General features: G+C 40.1%; 1 protein-coding gene across 7 annotated transcripts in view; it reads left to right on the top strand.

The window, feature by feature from the left end:
- LOC128686364 (uncharacterized) overlaps nucleotides 1–20709 on the top strand; it is a 43082-nt gene that overhangs the window by 6958 nt on the left and 15415 nt on the right. For 2 of the 7 annotated variants that reach the window (XM_070084381.1, XM_070084728.1), the window contains exon 1: nucleotides 13238–13387. The exons of 1 other annotated variant lie outside the window; for it this stretch is intronic. The gene's annotated coding sequence lies outside the window, so the exon portion shown is untranslated. Of the gene's footprint in view, nucleotides 1–12040; nucleotides 12186–13068; nucleotides 13388–14550; nucleotides 14575–20709 lie in introns of those variants that run through there. 4 more of the 7 variants (XM_070084481.1, XM_070084538.1, XM_070084434.1 and 1 more) reach the window with 4 other exon arrangements.

The raw sequence follows: 20709 nt of genomic DNA, 5'->3' as shown, positions 1-20709 counted from the left end.
AACCTGTATTCCCTGGAACGCAGGAGGGAGAGATACATGATTATATACACCTGGAAAATCCTAGAGGGACTAGTACCAAACTTGCACACGAAAATCACTCACTACGAAAGCAAAAGACTTGGCAGACGATGCACCATCCCCCCAATGAAAAGCAGGGGTGTCACTAGCACGTTAAGAGACCATACAATAAGTGTCAGGGGCCCGAGACTGTTCAACTGCCTCCCAGCACACATAAGGGGGATTACCAACAGACCCCTGGCAGTCTTCAAGCTGGCACTGGACAAGCACCTAAAGACAGTTCCTGATCAGCCGGGCTGTGGCTCGTACGTTGGTTTGCGTGCAGCCAGCAGCAACAGCCTGGTTGATCAGGCGCTGATCCACCAGGAGGCCTGGTCACAGACCGGGCCGCGGGGGCGTTGACCCCCGAAACTCTCTCCAGGTAAACTCCAGGAGTTCATTACCTTTGTAACTAGTTCAGCTATCATATCTTTGGGGTCCAGTCATTGGACCCATTATGTACCTTTGTAATCTTTTGACTACCGCCCACAGCATGGGTATGGGGTGCATAATAAAGATGTTAAACTAAAGTGAGTGTGTGTGTGTGTGTGTGTGTGTGTATGTGTGTGTGTGTGTGTGTGTGTGTGTGTGTGTGTGTGTGTGTGTGTGTGTGTGTGTGTGTGTGTGTGGTGTGTGTGTGACTCAACAATCAATATTTGCACCAATAACTCATTACAGTTGTGACCGGGTGTGGAAGTGTGAATTGCTCATTACTCTATAATTTGTTCATGATTGTAGCATGTATAAACGTAAGTAACCATTCTACAGAATTCATTACCTTTGTAACTTGTGAGCTCATTACATTTGTACCTAGTTCAGCTATCAAAACTTTGGGGGCCCAGTCCCTGGACCCATTACGTACCTCTGTAATCTGTAAATACCTTTGTAACTTGTCATGATTGTGACCAGACCTACCTGGAGTTCATTACCTTTGTAAATTGTGAGTTCATTACCTTTGTAAATTGTGAGTTCATTACCTTTGTAAATTGTGAGTTCATTACCTCTGTAACTTGCTCAGCTATCAAAACTTTGGAGTCCAGTCCCTGGACCAATTATGTACCTCTGTAATCTTTTGACTACCGCTCACAGGATGGGTATGGGGTGCATAATAAACATATTAAACTAACTGTCCTGGGAGACAGTAATGGTGAAGCTGGAGGTGCTGTCCTGGGAGACAGTAATGGTGAAGCTGGAGATTTTGTCCAGGTAGTCGGGAATTATACACAGGAAGGAATGCATATAAATGACCTCATACGGGACAGGAGCCGTAGTGGGGAAACAAGTGTAGTCAAAGATAAGATAAAACCAATATTGCAAACAAGAAATACAACAGGAAATAGCAAACAAGAGGACTCTACTAGCAACAGTGAGGATATATTACCAAAAACAACTGGTGGGAGCTCCATTGTTGGTGCTAGGGAAGATAGGAATAAGACAGGTAAACATGCACCAACAGGGAATACAGTCACAGAAACCCAAGGCAAACGGAAACCAAGCCTGTGCACTTACTGTGCACTTGGTATCTGCAGACATGGGAAATCTGGAAAAACAGATGGGACGTGCAACTATGACCACCCTAGAAAATGTCGTGCCCATATGACAACAGGAAAATGCAAACTCCCTTCCTGTAAGCTTTTTCACCCTGAAATGTGTACCTCTTCAGTACAGGAAAGACTGTGCTATAACTTAAATTGCCAGGCACACCATCTAAAGGGTACAAAAAGATACAAAACATCCAGGCCATGGGAAAACCTGGGTAGCCAGAGCCACTCAAGAGGGAGAGGTTTTTAGTGCCAGGAAGGAAAAAAAACTGGCAGGAAATGGCAGAAATTGTACACCAAATCCAGTCATTCCTGGAGTGGAACCACAGTCGATGGCCTCCACTCCAAACCAACAGATACAGATACTAATGCCGGAAAAAAATCCCCCCCAGTACCAACAATACCACCAGTCCGATGACATTCTTCTTTGCAAATATACAGGGTCTAAAGCCAGCAACAAACAACAAAATACCTTTCATCCGTGGACTGCTTGCAGAGGCAAAGGCAATGTTCGCGGCTTTCACTGAGACCCACATAAAGGATCACTTAGACAACGAAATATGGATCCCAGGTTACAACCTATACAGATGTGACAGAGTGAACAGGCAAAAGGAGGGGGGGTTGGCCTGTACATTGCAGAGTCACTTGTTTGCACAGAACTGCTTAATGCCTCAAATGATGTAGTGGAAGTTTTAGCAGTAAAGGTCGAGAACCAAAACCTAGTCATTGTGGTAGTCTACAAGCCTCCGGATGCAACATCCCAGCAATTCCAGGAACAGCTGTTAAAAATTGACCACTGTCTGGAAAATCTTCCAGCTCCTGCACCCAACATCTTGCTCCTGGGGGATTTCAACTTAAGGCACCTAAAATGGAGGAATATAGCAAATAATATTGTTGCAGTAATAACACCAGGAGGCAGCTCTGATGAAAACTCACACTCACACGAGTTTTTAAATCTCTGCACAAAATTCAATTTAAACCAGCAAATAATAGAGCCTACTAGACTGGAGAATACACTAGACCTCATCTTCACTAACAATGATGATCTGATAAGAAATGTCACCATATCAAAAACAATATACTCAGATCACAACATAATTGAGGTTCAGACATGTATGTGCAGAGCCCCAGACCGACAAAATGAGATTAGTCACGAGGGAGCATTCACCAAATTCAACTTCAATAACAAAAACATAAAGTGGGACCAAGTAAACCAAGTCCTAACCGATATAAGCTGGGAAGATATACTAAGCAACACAGACCCCAACGTATGCCTAGAACAGATTAACTTGGTGGCACTCGATGTATGCACAAGGCTTATTCCTCTAAGAAAAAGGAGGAGTAGATGTAAAATAGAAAGAGACAGGCGCTTTCTTTACAGGCGACGGAAAAGAATAACAGAGCGGCTAAAAGAGGTCAATCTATCTGAAATGCGTAGGGAGACACTGGTCAGAGAAATAGCAAACATCGAACTCAAGCTAAAGGAATCTTATAGGAGTCAGGAATCACGGGAAGAACTAAAAGCCATAAATGAAATCAAAAGAAACCCAAAGTATTTCTTCTCCTATGCCAAATCGAAGTCGAGAACAACGTCCAGTATTGGGCCCCTACTTAAACAAGATGGGTCCTACACAGATGACAGCAAGGAAATGAGTGAGCTACTCAAGTCCCAATATGACTCAGTTTTTAGCAAGCCACTAACCAGACTGAGAGTCGAAGATCAAAATGAATTTTTTTATGAGAGAGCCACAAAATTTGGTTAACACAAGCTTATCTGATGTTATCCTGACGCCAAATGACTTCGAACAGGCGATAAATGACATGCCCATGCACTCTGCCCCAGGGCCAGACTCATGGAACTCCGTGTTCATCAAGAACTGCAAGAAGCCCCTATCACGAGCCTTTACCATCCTATGGAGAGGGAGCATGGACACGGGGGTCGTCCCACAGTTACTAAAAACAACAGACATAGCCCCACTCCACAAAGGGGGCAGTAAAGCAACAGCAAAGACCTACAGACCGATAGCACTAACATCCCATATCATAAAAATCTTTGAAAGGGTCCTAAGAAGCAAGATCACCACCCATCTAGAAACCCATCAGTTACACAACCCAGGGCAACATGGGTTTAGAACAGGTCGCTCCTGTCTGTCTCAACTATTGGATCACTACGACAAGGTCCTAAATGCACTAGAAGATAAAAAGAATGCTGGTGTAATATATACAGACTTTGCAAAAGCCTTCGACAAGTGTGACCATGGCGTAATAGCGCACAAAATGCGTGCTAAAGGGATAACAGGAAAAGTCGGTCGATGGATCTATAATTTCCTCACTAACAGAACACAGAGTAGTCGTCAACAGAGTAAAGTCTGAGGCAGCTACGGTGAAAAGCTCTGTTCCACAAGGCACAGTACTCGCTCCCATCTTGTTCCTCATCCTCATATCCGACATAGACAAGGATGTCAGCCACAGCACCGTGTCTTCCTTTGCAGATGACACCCGAATCTGCATGACAGTGACTTCCATTGCAGACACTGCAAGGCTCCAGGCGGACATCAACCGAATCTTTCAGTGGGCTGCAGAAAACAATATGAAGTTCAACGATGAGAAATTTCAATTACTCAGTGTTACACTCCAGGGGTTGAAACCACTATTTCCTTCTTTTTAGAGCATAACAATTTTGGTCAGAGAGGTTAGGGTAATAATAGTGATCCTCCGGAATGCCTAATTTTAATTAAGTATATTCATAATACAACAAAAGCCAGAAATAATATACGAATTATCGTATATAAGTTAGGAATGCATGTTTCTTCTATATTATCCAAGATATACATAAGGCTTTCATAACAGACGATTAGGAGGGGATCCTAGATATAACATATATATAAATGGAGATTACTTTAATGTATAAAGTCTTGTTTTCCAATTGGAAGCAGTCAGAATAAAACAGAATATGTCCAGGCCGGCTAATAAACCTTGGCCAGTTACCAGAGACGAGCAAGAGTGTTCTCGTTGGCTGCTACTTCTTCACTGCTCGTCCCTCAACCTTGAGCATACAGGTAAAGTGGGTCACGTGACGTGACTCACCAACACTCAGTAGAGTAGTTGAACATAAAGGGGGGGAAAGGGGGGTATAACCATCGAACATCACGGCTAACCATACACCGGCACACCGGGCGGCAGGCAGGTTACTATACCTCCAATTAAACTTATCATGGCCATATTAACAATTATGATTTATGTAACAAGAATTAGCCTTAATAATACAAGGACGTTCATTTCCAATTTAGCTATTAAAGGAAATAACCGCAATGTAATATTAAAGGAAGGTTAACCATAGGGGCATGACACCCCGGCCCACAAGCAAATATCTCGGCGTTTAAGATGCTGATGGTGTAGAAGAAACCAACCAGCTGGTATAGGGATGGAGGTACATCATTCCAAGGTTAGTCATCCACTTGCTAGAACTGGACCAGAAACACTGCTAGACTGCAAAGAATTTCCGTAGTTAGGCAATATATTAGGAGTGAGAGAGAGCATCGGCTAACACGTTGCTCGAACCCTTTATGTGAAAAATGGAGATCCGGTAAGGTTGGATCCTTAAAGCCCAGCGTAATATTCTAACATTTTTTGATTTCATAGAATTTATGAAAGTTAGAGGATTATGGTCTGAGTAAATATTTATCACATGAGGAGTATAACCGAGGTATACGTCAAAGTGTTCTAAGGACAATACTAAAGCCAGGGCTTCTTTTTCTATGGTTGAATAAGATCTTTGATATTCTTTCAATTTATAGGAAAAATAACATATTGGATGTAGAATATTACAGTTTTGGAAGGATTGCAATAAGACAGCACCTATTGCTGCATCACTGGCATCAACATGGAGGGTGAAAGGAATTTGGAAATTGGGTGCACGCAATACTGGGGCGGAGGAAAGGAAACGTTTTAAACGTTTAAAAGCTTGTTCACAATTTTCGTCCCAATTAAATTTATATTTAGGACTGGTCAATCTAGTCAGGGGGGGAGGCAACTTGAGCAAAGTTTGGGCAAAAACGCCTGTAATAAGTAGCCATTCCCAAAAATCGTTGGAGGGCTTTCCTGTCCCGAGGCGTAGGGAAATTTAAAATAGCTTGGACCTTTAATTGGTCGGGGGCTACTAGTCCCTTCCCTATTTTAAAACCGAGATATTTAATCTGGGCTTTACCAAAGTCACATTTTTGTAAATTTACAGTGAAATTGTATTTCTGCAATGCTTTCAGTAGTTGCTCTAATCTTTCTAAATGAGACTGCCAATCATCACTAAAAACCACCAGGTCGTCTAAGTATGCCTCTACACCTTCTAAGGGTTGGACTAAAATGTTCATAATTCTCTGGAAAGTGGAGGCGGCGTTACACAAGCCGAAAGGCATAACCTTATACGTAAATAGTCCGTTCTTAACTACGAACCCGGAAATCTCTTGGGCCCTAGGAGTTAAAGGCACCTGGTAATACCCTCTCAGTAAGTCTAATCTTGTCACAAAGTTGGCACCGGCTACAGCATCTATTAAATCATCAATCCTGGGTAATGGAAACCCATCTGGTTTGGTGACTGAATTTACTTTATGGTAATCCGTGCATAAGCGTACGGTACCATCGGGTTTTGGGACCAATAAACAGGGAGAGGCCCAAGGTGTCCAACTGGGTTCTATCAAATTATATTCCAGTAATGTATTTATTTCTTGTTGAATTAATTCTTGCTTAGCAGGAGAGACCCGGTAAGGGGATTGCTTTATTGGACTATCTTCTAACAATTCAATATCGTGGAAACCCAATGTACAAGGAGTAGGGATATCTTTGAAGATGGAGTTATATTTAGTGATTAACTCTTTTATTTGAGATTTTTGAGAGGTAGGAAGAACTTCCAGGAAATGGTCTAGTCGTTTTAAAACTTCAGAATTATGTAGTCTAAATTCTCTTACTTCCCTTACAGTGTCATTCCTTATTTCAGTGGATGTAGGTTGAATAGAGGTAATAATAGTAGGGAGAAGGCTAGACTCGTACTTCTTTAAGTTATCTATGTGATACCTCTTAATTTTCTTACGGCGTCCTTGTTCACGGACCAGATAATTCACCTCATTTTCTTTGTCTACTATTTCATATGGCCCCAAATATCTAGGTTTTAAAGAATGTCCTGGAATTAAGTTTTTAACTAACACTAATTCATTTGGAGAGAATGAACGAGATTTAGCCTTTTGGTCGTAAGATTTCTTCATTTTGGCTTGAGCTTCTGTCAGATTCACGGCAGCTAAGCTTTTTAATTTGGAGAGATGTTCTTTCCAAAGTAGAGGACTGGGATGAAGAGGTCCTCTCTTCCCTATCCAAGAATCTCGTAATAAAAGAGTTAATCACTAAATATAACTCCATCTTCAAAGATATCCCTACTCCTTGTACATTGGGTTTCCACGATATTGAATTGTTAGAAGATAGTCCAATAAAGCAATTATGAATATACTTAATTAAAATTAGGCATCCCGGACAGGCCCCCACTTGTTACACTCCAGGGGTTGTAACCACTATTTCCTTCTTTTTAGAGCATAACAATTTTGGTCAGAGAGGTTAGGGTAATAATAGTGATCCTCCGGAATGCCTAATTTTAATTAATACAACAAAAGCCAGAAATAATATACGAATTATCGTATATAAGTTAAGAATGCATGTTTCTTCTATATTATCCAACATATACATAAGGCTTTCATAACAGACGATTAGGAGGAGATCCTAGATATAACATATATATAAATGGAGATTACTTTAATGTATAAAGTCTTGTTTTCCAATTGGAAGCAGTCAGAATAAAACAGAATATGTCCAGGCCGGCTAATAAACCTTGGCCAGTTACCAGAGATGAGCAGGAGTGTTCTCGTTGGCTGCTACTTCTTCACTGCTCGTCCCTCAACCTTGAGCATACAGGTAAAGTGGGTCACGTGACGTGACTCACCAACACTCAGTAGAGTAGTTGAACATAAAGGGGGGGGGGAAAGGGGGGGAAGGGGGGTATAACCATCGAACATCACGGCTAACCATACACCGGCACACCGGGCGGCAGGCAGGTTACTATACCTCCAATTAAACTTATCATGGCCATATTAACAATTATGATTTATGTAACAAGAATTAGCCTTAATAATACAAGGACGTTCATTTCCAATTTAGCTATTAAAGGAAATAACCGCAATGTAATATTAAAGGAAGGTTAACCATAGGGGCATGACACTCAGATATGGTAAACACGAGGAAATTAAATCTTCATCAGAGTACAAAACAAATTCTGGCCACAAAATAGAGCGAAACACCAACGTCAAAGACCTGGGAGTGATCATGTTGGAGGATCTCACCTTCAACGACCATAACATTGTATCAATCCCATCTGCTAGAAAAATGACAGGATGGATAATGAGAACCTTCAAAACTAGGGAGGCCAAGCCTATGATGACACTCTTCAGGTCACTTGTTCTATCTAGGCTGGAATATTGCTGCACACTAACAGCACCTTTCAAGGCAGGTGAAATTGCTGACCTAGAAAATGTACAGAGAACCTTCACGGCGCGCATAACGGAGATAAAACACCTCAATTACTGGGAGCGCTTGAGGTTCCTGAACCTGTATTCCCTGGAACGCAGGCGGGAGAGATACATGATTATATACACCTGGAAAATCCTAGAGGGACTAGTACCGAACTTGCACACGAAAATCACTCACTACGAAAGCAAAAGACTTGGCAGACGATGCAACATCCCCCCAATGAAAAGCAGGGGTGTCACTAGCACGTTAAGAGACCATACAATAAGTGTCAGGGGCCTGAGACTGTTCAACTGCCTCCCAGCATACATAAGGGGGATTACCAACAGACCCCTGGCAGTCTTCAAGCTGGCATTGGACAAGCACCTAAAGTCGGTTCCTGACCAGCCGGGCTGTGGCTCGTACGTTGGTTTGCGTGCAGCCAGCAGCAACAGCCTGGTTGATCAGGCTCTGATCCACCAGGAGGCCTGATCACAGACCGGGCCGCGGGGGCGTTGACCCCCGGAACTCTCCCAGGTAAACTCCAGGTAAACTCCTAATGACGCACTGACTTTCTCGGGTTATTCTGGGTGGTTACACTCCCCTGAGTTAAAAATCCGAACAAATCTTATCTTAACCCCTCCTCCCCTGGGCATGCCCACGAGCTACTCTTTGTCAGGATTTAGTCAAATCAAGTCAAATTTTATTTCTTTGCAAATAGTACATTGAGATTATATATTTACAATAAAGAGTTGCAGTGCAAAGAGAGCCTCTATCATGCCTAGGCATTATGGGCAGACTTAATTTAATGGCTTACTGGCTACTTAATACTAAAGAAATTTATTTTATTTATTTAGAAATTTTAGCATACAAACAGAGGTACAAAAAATACAGGTAAGAGCAGCATGCCAAAGCCACTTATATGCATAGCATTACGGGCTGGCTTAAAATTAACTTAAGATTAACTAAGCAATGATGAAATCAGTGATAAGACATTATTGTAAACAGATAACTATAAAATACAAATGAGTATTACAAAGACAGGTCCTATGGTTGCATGCATTGCTTTTCATTCAGTAGAATGGAGTATTCTGTTAGGTAGTGTATTTAAAAAAAATAACAAAGTTAGGTTTAACATTTGTGTGATATAATTGTGAGTAACATTTAGGATATACAATTTATATGGTTCAGTTATTCAGTATTTATTTGGTTTTGAGTGAGTAAGTGAACTTTGAGAAGAGACTTGAATTTATAAACAGGTAGTGTTTCTTTTATATTTACAGGTAATGAATTCCAGATTTTAGGGCCTTTTATGTGCATTGAGTTTTTGCATAGCGTGAGATGGACACGAGGAACATCAAAGAGTGATCTGTGCCTTGTATTATGGTCATGTGTTCTGTTGAGGTTGGCAAGGAGATGTTTGAGGGGAGGGTTAATATGTAATAAGTGCAATAATAAGTATGGATGTTTTGTATGGTGAGTAGGTTGAGTGTTTTGAATATTGGTGGAGTGTGCTGCCTGTAGTGAGAATTTGTTATCATTCTAACTGCAGCCTTTTGTTGGGTAATTAGTGGTCTGAGATGGTTAGTTGTTGTTGAGCCCCATGCACAAATTCCATAGGTGAGATAGGGGTAAATAAGAGAGTGATATAGGGCCAGGAGGGCTGACTGTGGAACATAGTACCGTATCTTCGATAGTATGCCTACAGTCTTGGAAATTTTCTTAGAAATTTGTTGTATATGTGTTTGAAATTTGAGTCTATTATCGAGGTGGATTCCTAAGAATTTTCCCTCTGTTAGCTTTGTGATAGGTGATCCGTTTATCGCTATGTTAAGAGGTACATCTGTAGCTCTGCTACCAAACTGAATGAAGTAGGTTTTGTCAATGTTTAGTGTAAGTTTGTTAGTCCTCATCCAGGTAGATATTTTCTGTAATTCGGTGTTTACAGTATTGGCTAGCGTGACTGGGCTCGGGTGAGAGAAGACGTATGTGGTGTCATCTGCAAAAAGTGTGGGTTTGAGTAATTGCGAAGCATTTGGTAGGTCATTTATGTATAGGAGAAAGAGAAGGGGGCCAAGGACACTTCCCTGTGGGACACCAACTGTAATTGGCTTCTGTTGCTGAGGTAAGACTTGAGGTAGTTGAGGGAGTGCCCTCTAATACCATAGTGTGACAATTTTACGTGGAGCAAGTCATGGTCAACTGTATCAAAAGCTTTACGTAAGTCAATGAAGATCCCCAGTGGGACTTCTTTTTTCTCTATTGCAGTGTATATATGTTCTAGCATGTGTATAATAGCATCATTAGTATTTTTATTAGGCCTGAATCCAAATTGGCAGGGGTTGAGAATGTTATGGGAGATGAGGTAGGAGTGGATTCGTTTATGAATTAATTTTTCGAAGATTTTTGAGAGAGGGTGTAAATTGGATATTAGCCTATAGTTATTCAACTCTGTTTGGTCTCCTCCTTTATGGATCGGGGTGACCCTTGCTATTTTGAGAACTGTAGGGAAGGTGGAGGATTCAATGGATTTGTTAAAGAGTGTTGCAATGATTGGTGATAGTACTTGTGACGCTTTTTTGTATATAAAGGGTGGTAAGGTATTTAAATCTCCTGCCTTGTTTTTCAGTGCGTTGATAATAAGGGAGACTTCGTATGGGTTAGTCGGAGCTAGGAACAGTGTGTTCGGGTAGTTGCCAGTGAGGTAGTCATTTGGTGGGGTATCTGAGCTTGGGATATTATTGGCAAGGTTTTGACCTATAGTGGAGAAGAAATCATTGAGTCTGTTTGCTGTTTCTGTTGGTGGGAGTTGGGGTTCATCTGATTTTGCTAATTTTATTTCGCTATGTCGTGATATCTTTTTTGTTCCCAGAATTTCTGATAGGGTCTTCCAGGTCTTTTTTATATCACCTCGTAAGTTGGATAATCTGTTCTCATAATACAATTTTTTTGCCCTTCTTATCAGGCTGGTTAGGATTGACGAATAACGTTTTGTTTGGTGTCTGGTTATGTGACCCATTCTGTACTGTTTTTCATATCGGTGTTTTGTATTTATGGATTTGAGAATGCTGGGTGTTAGCCAGGGACTGTTCAGTCTCTTAGCTGTCATCTGTTTAGTTTTTTTAGGGCAGTGCTTGTTATAAAGGTATTGGGTCTTTTTTTAGAAAATTATTAATACATTCGTCAGTATCTGTATAGATTTCTAGCTCAGTGTGCCAGTCAATGTTTGTTACTGCTGTTGTGAAGTTATTAATGGCTGCCTCATTGTGAATTCTGAAGGTGACTTTAGTAGTGTTTAAGTTGTACAATATACTTCTATTAATTATAAATGAATCTAATTTAGAGTTTACTGATGCCATGGCATGAGAGTGGCTCTTTGCACTGCAACTCATTATTGTAATTACAGAATCTCAATGTAAACTTGCAAGGAAATAAAAATTGTAGTGTATGTGTGGCAGACGGCAAGACGTTTCCACCAGTAAACTCAGAGCAGAACACTTGTGTTACTCCACCATACTACCACCTTTCAAACCCCAAACCTTATAAAATAAACATCTTTTAATAATACCTCCATTATGTTACAAAAAACTGTATATACATCAGTAAGATACAGCATACATTAGTAAGATACAACATACATTAGTTACTAAGACCTTGATAAAGGTACAATAGACTGTACATATATCACTTAAGTGACTAAGACCTTAATAAGGGTGCAACAGACTGTACATACATTAGTAAGACCTTGATAAAGGTACAGTAGATTGTACGTACATCAGTGAGACCTTTATAAAAGTAGGACAAACTGTACATATATCAGTAAATAAGTCTCATAAAGCTAGTAAATTGTATACACTGTGTTGTTATACGTCTCTTAACGTTGAGATACGTATTTTACGTAGCGAGTGCATCCAGCGTCCACACACGTAGGAACGTGTGCATCCAGCGTCCACACACGTAGGAACGTGTGCATCCAGCGTCCACGCACGTAGGAACGTGTGCATCCAGCGTCCACGCACGTAGGAACGTGTGCATCCACATATACAGGTACGTGTGCACCCAGCGTCCACACATACAGGCACGTGTGCACCCAGCGTCCACACATACAGGTACGTGTGCACCCAGCGTCCACACATACAGGCACGTGTGCACCCAGCGTCCACACATACAGGTACGTGTGCACCCAGCGTCCACACATACAGGTACGTGTGCACCCAGCGTCCACACATACAGGTACGTGTGCACCCAGCGTCCACACATACAGGTACGTGTGCACCCAGCGTCCACACATACAGGTACGTGTGCACCCAGCGTCCACACATACAGGTACGTGTGCACCCAGCGTCCACACATACAGGTACGTGTGCACCCAGCGTCCACACATACAGGTACGTGTGCACCCAGCGTCCACACATACAGGTACGTGTGCACCCAGCGTCCACACATACAGGTACGTGTGCACCCAGCGTCCACACATACAGGTACGTGTGCACCCAGCGTCCACACATACAGGTACGTGTGCACCCAGCGTCCACACATACAAGTACGTGTGCACCCAGCGTCCACACATACAAGTACGTGTGCACCCAGCGTCCACACATACAAGTACGTGTGCACCCAGCGTCCACACATACAAGTGTGTGCACTTATACGTATTTCTTCGTATTTAGTACTTGTAAACATGATGAGAAATTATTTTTGTGTATATTACACAAGTATGTGGAAATTATATTGCGTTATATGGCTACAAACTTTATATGACTGAGTAACCTTTATCATTTTACATAGATATTTTTTTTGTAGGTATGTGAATGGATTTAATACAGTTTTCAAGTGTAAATTTGTTTCTCAGGGGATCTCTGGTAAAATAAAGAATATATTAAAATATAGATACTGAACCTTGGCGCAAAACGTTTTGTGGCTCACATACTTGTAGACTTCCAGTTTTTCAAATTTATTTTTAATTTTTATTGTAAAATGCATTTAGCAACAGTAACGATTTTAACTGTATACATCAATGACACCTTGTAGTATCTGTGTGGAAATTTTTAAGGAGATTGGGAGTGTGAAAGTGAGATAAAATAATAAAATAGTAATTGGAAATAGTGAGTGAGGGAGAGGTGCAGCGCCATCAGTAAGTGTTAGTACAGACTTCTCTCTTGTTGGAGGATATAACTGTGTTGGTGACTGCCTTACTCTGACTTCCTGGATGTTATGTGCATCATAGTATACCTAGTGTGACCACAGAGGTGAGAGTGTGTACCATGGTTGTGTAATGATGGCGTCCAGAGCCACCATGATGGTGGGTCTCAGGGGCTGCTCACTTGATCCCAGGAACTGGACCTGTTTTCTCCCATGGATTGAATCTGGTTGTCTCAGTCATTCTTGGGAGGCACTGATTGTGTATCCTGTTAAGGCGTAGAATCTAAATTAGGAAGATATAAATGAAATGTTCAAGTAGATAACTAAATATGATAAGGTGATGGAAGTATAACCAAGACAGGACTCGCAGTAATGAATTTATTTTGGATAAATTTAGGTTTAGAACTAGTTTGGTAATATAGTTGTAGATAAGTGGAACAAACTGCTAAGGTAGTGTCACCCAGGAGAGAACTTGAACAGTTTTAGATATAGATAATTGGTTGGGTGTGAATTTGACCTGCATAGGTTAAGCCAGTAGGCATACTGCAGTGCTTCACTGTAATTAGTTATTGTAAATGCGCTGTATCATTATGTTTTAGGGTTTCCCCAACTTTCATAATTGAATATTGAATCGGTGATCTTAACTCGTTATATGGAACAGTTGGAATTCCAACTTTATCAATAGTGGATTTTTTCGCATAGATGTTTAAGCAGATTCCTGTGTTTATATTATTGTTATGTCGTTGTCTAGCAACAAAATTAACCAGTTGTATTAACAACTAGAGGTAATAAAATAAATTGCAACGTAGACTAAAAACAAAGGATGTCCCCGTTTTCTGTTCTGTATTTTATAGCTTTTATTACTGTTGTATTGATCAACTACGTTAGTTATTTTTTTTTTTTGTAGATTGTTAGACGAGTCTAACCTAACTACCAAACCCAACCAGAGTTAAATATGAGATTTGCTACCCAACCAGAGTTAAATATGAGATTTGCTGTTAAGAAATGACTAAAAACTGCAAAGCTGACTTTATCAACAGTCAGAATTATGACCAGAAATATACCTAAACAGAAATGGGTCAATATTACTGGGGGAAAGGAGAGCCAGGAGGTATATATGAACTCTGGTACTAAAATTATACTCTTCATCTGTGTCAGAGTTGGTTTACAAGAACTGTTCCTCAGCTTCCTGTAGCTCACTGATCTTCCTGTGATCGTTGGTGACACTCATGGTTGTCCTCATTACGTTTACCCCAATTGAAATAAGGCACTTTAATTTTTGGGGTCATCCTAGGTAACCTACACGTATGCTATATATGACAATTTATGTAACTAATTTTGTGTACCTGTACCTGAATATCTTATGCACATGCATGCTACTGACTTTGTGCTTGACAGTATTTTACAACGTGTAAACTGCATTTTGTATACTACACAAAGAAATAAATTCTGTAACTGCAGCTTCATCAAGCCATATATAGTGTAGTTGATAAGCTCATGATCATGAGACCAACGAAGGACAAAACGTTTGTGCCTAAAGTGTGGTAAAAGTGGGAGTTTCCCTTCCTGTCTGCCTCAGTGTATTTATGACACTGACGTTGTACTGGCTCCAGTATTTCTCAAGACTTTCACATCTTTGTAACACCATTTCCCCTCAAGGGAGGTTCCTTGATGCTGGTGAGGGGCTCTTGATCTAGGGAATTGGATCTGTGCTCCAATTCCCAGAATTGAGCCTGAATACCTTTCATCCCCCCCACAGGCGCTTATAATCCTACGGGTTTAGTGCTCCCCCATGATTATAATGATAATGTAACACCATTTCTTCTTTTCAGTGATTATTTTTGTTCAGCATTATAGTAAGTTTATTTAGGTACAGATGCACAAGTACAATTATCATACATTATCCCACTTTTCTGGGGAATTTACACGATGTATAATAATTGTACTTGTGTGTACCTGTGCCTAAATAAACTCACACCCCAGGTAGATTCCAAGTAGGGTATCACAACATCAATAAGTATGTGTATTTAGGTAAACTTTTATACAATATTAAGAGACCATACAATAAGTGTCAAGGGCCCGAGACTTCAACTGCCTCCCAGCATACATAAGGGGGATTACCAACAGACCCCTGGCAGTCTTCAAGCTGGCACTGGACAAGCACCTAAAGTCGGTTCCTGACCAGCCGGGCTGTGGCTTGTACGTTGGTTTGCATGCAGCCAACAGTAACAGCCTGGTTGATCAGGCTCTGATTCACCAGGAGGCCTGGTCACAGACCGGGCCGCGGGGGCGTTGACCCCCGGAACTCTCTCCAGGTAAACTCCAGGTAAGTAGGGAGGTTCCTTGATGCTGGTACTCACCCATGTGGTTAAAGGAGTGGAGTCACAGCTCCTGGCCCCTACCTGCTTTCAACATTTCTGTCTCGATCCCATCTATCCCAGCTGCTTTAGCTCCTTTCATTTTACCCACTGCTTCATGCAACTTCCCCACACTTGTAACTGACTCTTCCTCACTCCGAAAAGATATTATGCCCCTGTTGCCAATGCTTAAAATTACTGCTTCCCATTCTTAACATTTAACAGGTCCTCAAGATACTCCCTCCATCTTCCCAGTACCTCCAACTCTCCATCCAATAACTCCCCCTCTTCTGTTTTTTTTTTTTTTTTTTTTTTTTTTTTTTTTTTTTTTTTTTTTTTTTTTTTTTTTTTACACGGGGTTTTTATTTATTTATTTATTTATTTATTTATTAACAATTTGAGCACACATACAGAGGTACAAAAAAATACAGATAAGAGCAGCATGCCAAAGCCACTTATACTATGCATAGCATTACGGGCTGGCTTAAAATTAACTTAAGATTAACTAAGCAATGATGAAATCAGTGATAAAACATTAATGTAAACAGATTACTATAAAGCACAAGTGAGTATTACAAAGACAGGTCATATGGTTGCATGCATTGTTGTACATTCAGTCGTATGGAGTATTCTGTTAGGTAGTGTATTTAAAAAATAATAAAGTTAGATTGGGTTTTAGGTTTAACATTTATGTGATATAATTGTGAGAAACATTTAAGATATACAATTTATAAGGTTCAGTTATTCAGTATTTATTTGGTTTTGGGTGAGTAAGTGATCTTTGAGAAGAGACTTGAATTTATAAACAGGTAGTGTTTCTTTTATATTTACAGGTAATGAATTCCAGATTTTAGGGCATTTTATGTGCATTGAGTTTTTGCATAGTGTGAGATGGACACGAGGAACATCAAAGAGTGATCTGTGCCTTGTGTTATGGTCATGTGTTCTGTTGAGGTTGGCAAGGAGATGTTTGAGGGGAGGGTTAATATCAGAGTTAAGTGTTCTATGTATGTAATAGGTGCAGTAATAAGTATGGATGTTTTGTATGGTGAGTAGATTTAGTGTATTGAATATTGGTGGAGTGTGCTGCCTGTAGTGAGAATTTGTTATCATTCTAACTGCAGCCTTTTGTTGGGTAATTAGTGGTCTGAGATGGTTAATTGTTGTTGAGCCCCATGCACAAATTCCATAGGTGAGATAGGGGTAAATAAGAGAGTGATAAAGGGCCAGGAGGGCTGACTGTGGAGCATAGTACCGTATCTTCGATAGTATGCCTACAGTTTTGGAAATTTTCTTAGAAATTTGTTGTATATGTGTATGAAATTTGAGTCTATTATCAAGGTGGATTCCTAAGAATTTTCCCTCTGTTAGCTTTGCGATAGGTGATCCGTTTATCATTATGTTAAGAGGGACATCTGTAGCTCTGTTACCAAACTGAATGAAGTAGGTTTTGTCAATGTTTAGTGTAAGTTTGTTAGTCCTCATCCAGGTAGATATTTTCTGTAATTCGGTATTTACAGTATTGGCTAGCGTGACTGGGCTCGGGTGAGAGAAGACGTATGTAGTGTCATCTGCAAATAGTGTGGGTTTGAGTAATTGCGAAGCATTTGGTAGGTCATTTATGTATAGGACAAAGAGAAGAGGGCCAAGGACACTTCCCTGTGGGACACCAACTGTAATTGGTTGTGCGGAAGAGTTTGCCCCATTTGCGTACACATATTGGCTTCTGTTGCTGAGGTATGACTTGAGGTAGTTGAGGGAGTGCCCTCTTATACCATAGTGTGACAATTTTACGTGGAGCAAGTCATGGTCAACTGTATCAAAAGCTTTATGTAAGTCAATGAAGATCCCCAGTGGGACTTCTTTTTTCTCTATTGCAGTGTATATATGTTCTAGCATGTGTATAATAGCATCATTAGTATTTTTATTAGGCCTGAATCCAAATTGGCAGGGGTTGAGTATGTTTTGGGAGATAAGGTAGGAGTAGATTCGTTTATGAATTAATTTTTCGAAGATTTTTGAGAGAGGGTGTAAGTTGGATATTGGCCTATAGTTATTCAACTCTGTTTGGTCTCCTCCTTTGTGGATCGGGGTGACCCTTGCTATTTTGAGTACTGTAGGGAAGGTGGAGGATTCAATGGTTTTGTTAAAGAGTGTTGCAATGATTGGTGATAGCACTTGACACTTTTTTGTATATAAAGGGTGGTAAGGTATTTAAATCTCCTGCCTTGTTTTTTAGTGCGTTGATAATAAGGGAGACTTCGTATGGGTTAGTTGGAGCTAGGAACAGTGTGTTCGGGTAGTTGCCGGTGAGGTAGTCATTTGGTGGGGTATCTGAGCTTGGGATTTTATTGGCAAGGTTTTGTCCTATAGTGGAGAAGAAATCATTGAGTCTGTTTGCTGTTTCTGTTGGTGGGAGTTGGGGTTCATCTGATTTTGCTAATTTTATTTTGCTATTTCGTGATATCTTTTTTGTTCCCAGAATTTCTGATAGGGTTTTCCAGGTCTTTTTTATATCACCTCGTAAGTTGGATAATCTGTTCTCATAATACAATTTTTTTGCCCTTCTTATCAGGCTGGTTAGGATTGACGAGTAACGTTTTGTTTGGTCTCTGGTTATGTGACCCATTCTGTACTGTTTTTCATATTGGTGTTTTGTATTTATGGATTTGAGAATGCTGGGTGTTAGCTAGGGACTGTTCAGTCTCTTAGCTGTCATCTGTTTAGTTTTTTTTAGGGCAGTACTTGTTAAGAGGTATTGGGTCTTTTTTAGAAAATGATTAATACATTCGTCAATATCTGTATAGATTTCTAGCTCAGTGTGCCAGTCAATGTTTGCTACTGCTGTTGTGAAGTTATTAATGGCTGCCTCATTGTGAAGTCTGAAGGTGACTTTAGTAGTGTCTTGGGGTAGTTTACCAAGAGTTGTTATGAGGAAAGTAGGGTAGTGGTCTGTGGTATTATCTGTAATTATGCCTGATTTTAAAGGGGATATGGTGTTGGTCCAGATGTGGTCAAGTAGGGAAACACTAGTCTCTGTAACTCTTGTAGGTTTTGTTACTGTTGGTAGCAACATAGTTACTCATTGTGTTTGTGAATTCAGTAATGTGTGGGTCCTGGTCTTACAGGAGATTTATATTGAAGTCACCTGAGAGTAGTAAGTGATCTTTGTTCATGCGTGCATCAGTTATCATATTTCCTAGGTTTTGACTAAATTGGCTAATGTTTGACTGTGGAACTCTGTAGATGTTTATCAATGTGAGAGGTTTTTGTAGGTATTTGGATTTGAATTTGGCTATTATATATTCCCCATGTTCATCCCTTGTGCAAGTATTAGTGATACATTCTAGTTGGTCTGAGTAGTATATGGCTGTGCCACCCCCTTGTTGGTCTGGCCTACAGTTGTGTATGGCTGTGTAACCAGGAATGGCATAGACATCTGTACTATCAGGCTTTAGCCAGGTTTCAGTTAGTGTAATGATGGACATATTGGCATGTAAGGAATTTAGTAATGCTATGAGGTCATCGTAATGCTTGCTTAAAGATCTGATATTGTAGTTAAAGATAGTTATGTTGTTGTTGGCACTGAGAAGTGCCTTTGATTGTTCTGCAGTGTAGTAATTACAGTAACTGTTTGATTCATTTAAGTCATTAAATAAGAGGTTGGTATCAGGATCAATGCTTGTAATCATAAGATTTGTAGTGAATCTATAGTTAGAATTAAGTATAAAACAAAGTAAATAGTCTTAAGCTAAAAAATAGCACCTGAATTATTTAACAAATGTAAAATAATGAGCTAAGGTAGTTTTTTTTTTTTTTTTTTTAGCTAAAATAAAGGAGACAATATAAAAGGGACTAATACAAATAAAGTGATGATCAAATAATGGAGCTTGGGAATATGATAGTAGGTAGTACTATAAAGGTAATTCTTTAAAGTTAGAATTATAGTATAAAATTATAATATAAAAGGGACTAATATAAGTTGTGGTGAACAATAAAGTGGTAATCAAATAAATGAGCTTTGGAATATAATGGCAAAATTGTGAACTTATTCTACTTTAGCACCTGAGAATAGCACCTTGATTATTTTAACAATTGTGAATATATAAACTAGGGTAGTTATATAAAGCTAAAATAAAGGAGAAAATATATAAGGGACTAAAATTAAGTAATGGTAAACAAAGTTAAATGGACAGATGGTCACTATGAAATAATATTGGTTTAGGAGTAAGATCTGATTTGTAATATTAAATAAATTGAGCAGTTTATTGCACAATAAAAAGTAAAAAAAAATGAGGTAGTTGGTACTAGCTAGCAGAAGATAGTTTTGGTACTTGCAAAAAAGTAATTGGAGTATACACTAATTGCATACACAATGAAAAGTGACTAAAAAACAAGTAGTGATAAACAAAATTAAATGGACAGGTAAGAATAATGAATATTATTAATTTGGAATAAGATTTGACTTGTAATTTAAAATTATTTTTTTATTATCACACTGGCCGATTCCCACCAAGGCAGGGTGGCCCGAAAAAGAAAAACTTTCACCATCATTCACTCCATCACTGTCTTGCCAGAAGGGTGCTTTACACTACAGTTTTTAAACTGCAACATTAACACCCCTCCTTCAGAGTGCAGGCACTGTACTTCCCATCTCCAGGACTCAAGTCCGGCCTGCCGGTTTCCCTGAACCCCTTCATAAATGTTACTTTGCTCACACTCCAACAGCACGTCAAGTATTAAAAACCATTTGTCTCCATTCACTCCTATCAAACACGCTCATGCATGCCTCCTGGAAGTCCAAGCCCCTCGCACACAAAACCTCCTTTACCCCCTCCCTCCAACCTTTCCTAGGCCGACCCCTACCCCGCCTTCCTTCCACTACAGACTGATACACTCTTGAAGTCATTCTGTTTCGCTCCATTCTCTCTACATGTCCGAACCACCTCAACAACCCTTCCTCAGCTCTCTGGACAACAGTTTTGGTAATCCCGCACCTCCTCCTAACTTCCAAACTACGAATTCTCTGCATTATATTCACACCACACATTGCCCTCAGACATGACATCTCC

This window comes from Cherax quadricarinatus, chromosome 1 (assembly GCF_038502225.1).
Source record: "Cherax quadricarinatus isolate ZL_2023a chromosome 1, ASM3850222v1, whole genome shotgun sequence".
NCBI lineage: Eukaryota > Metazoa > Arthropoda > Malacostraca > Decapoda > Parastacidae > Cherax > Cherax quadricarinatus.
Note: the sequence above shows the minus strand (reverse complement) of the source record. Positions and strands in the feature narration are given on the sequence as shown.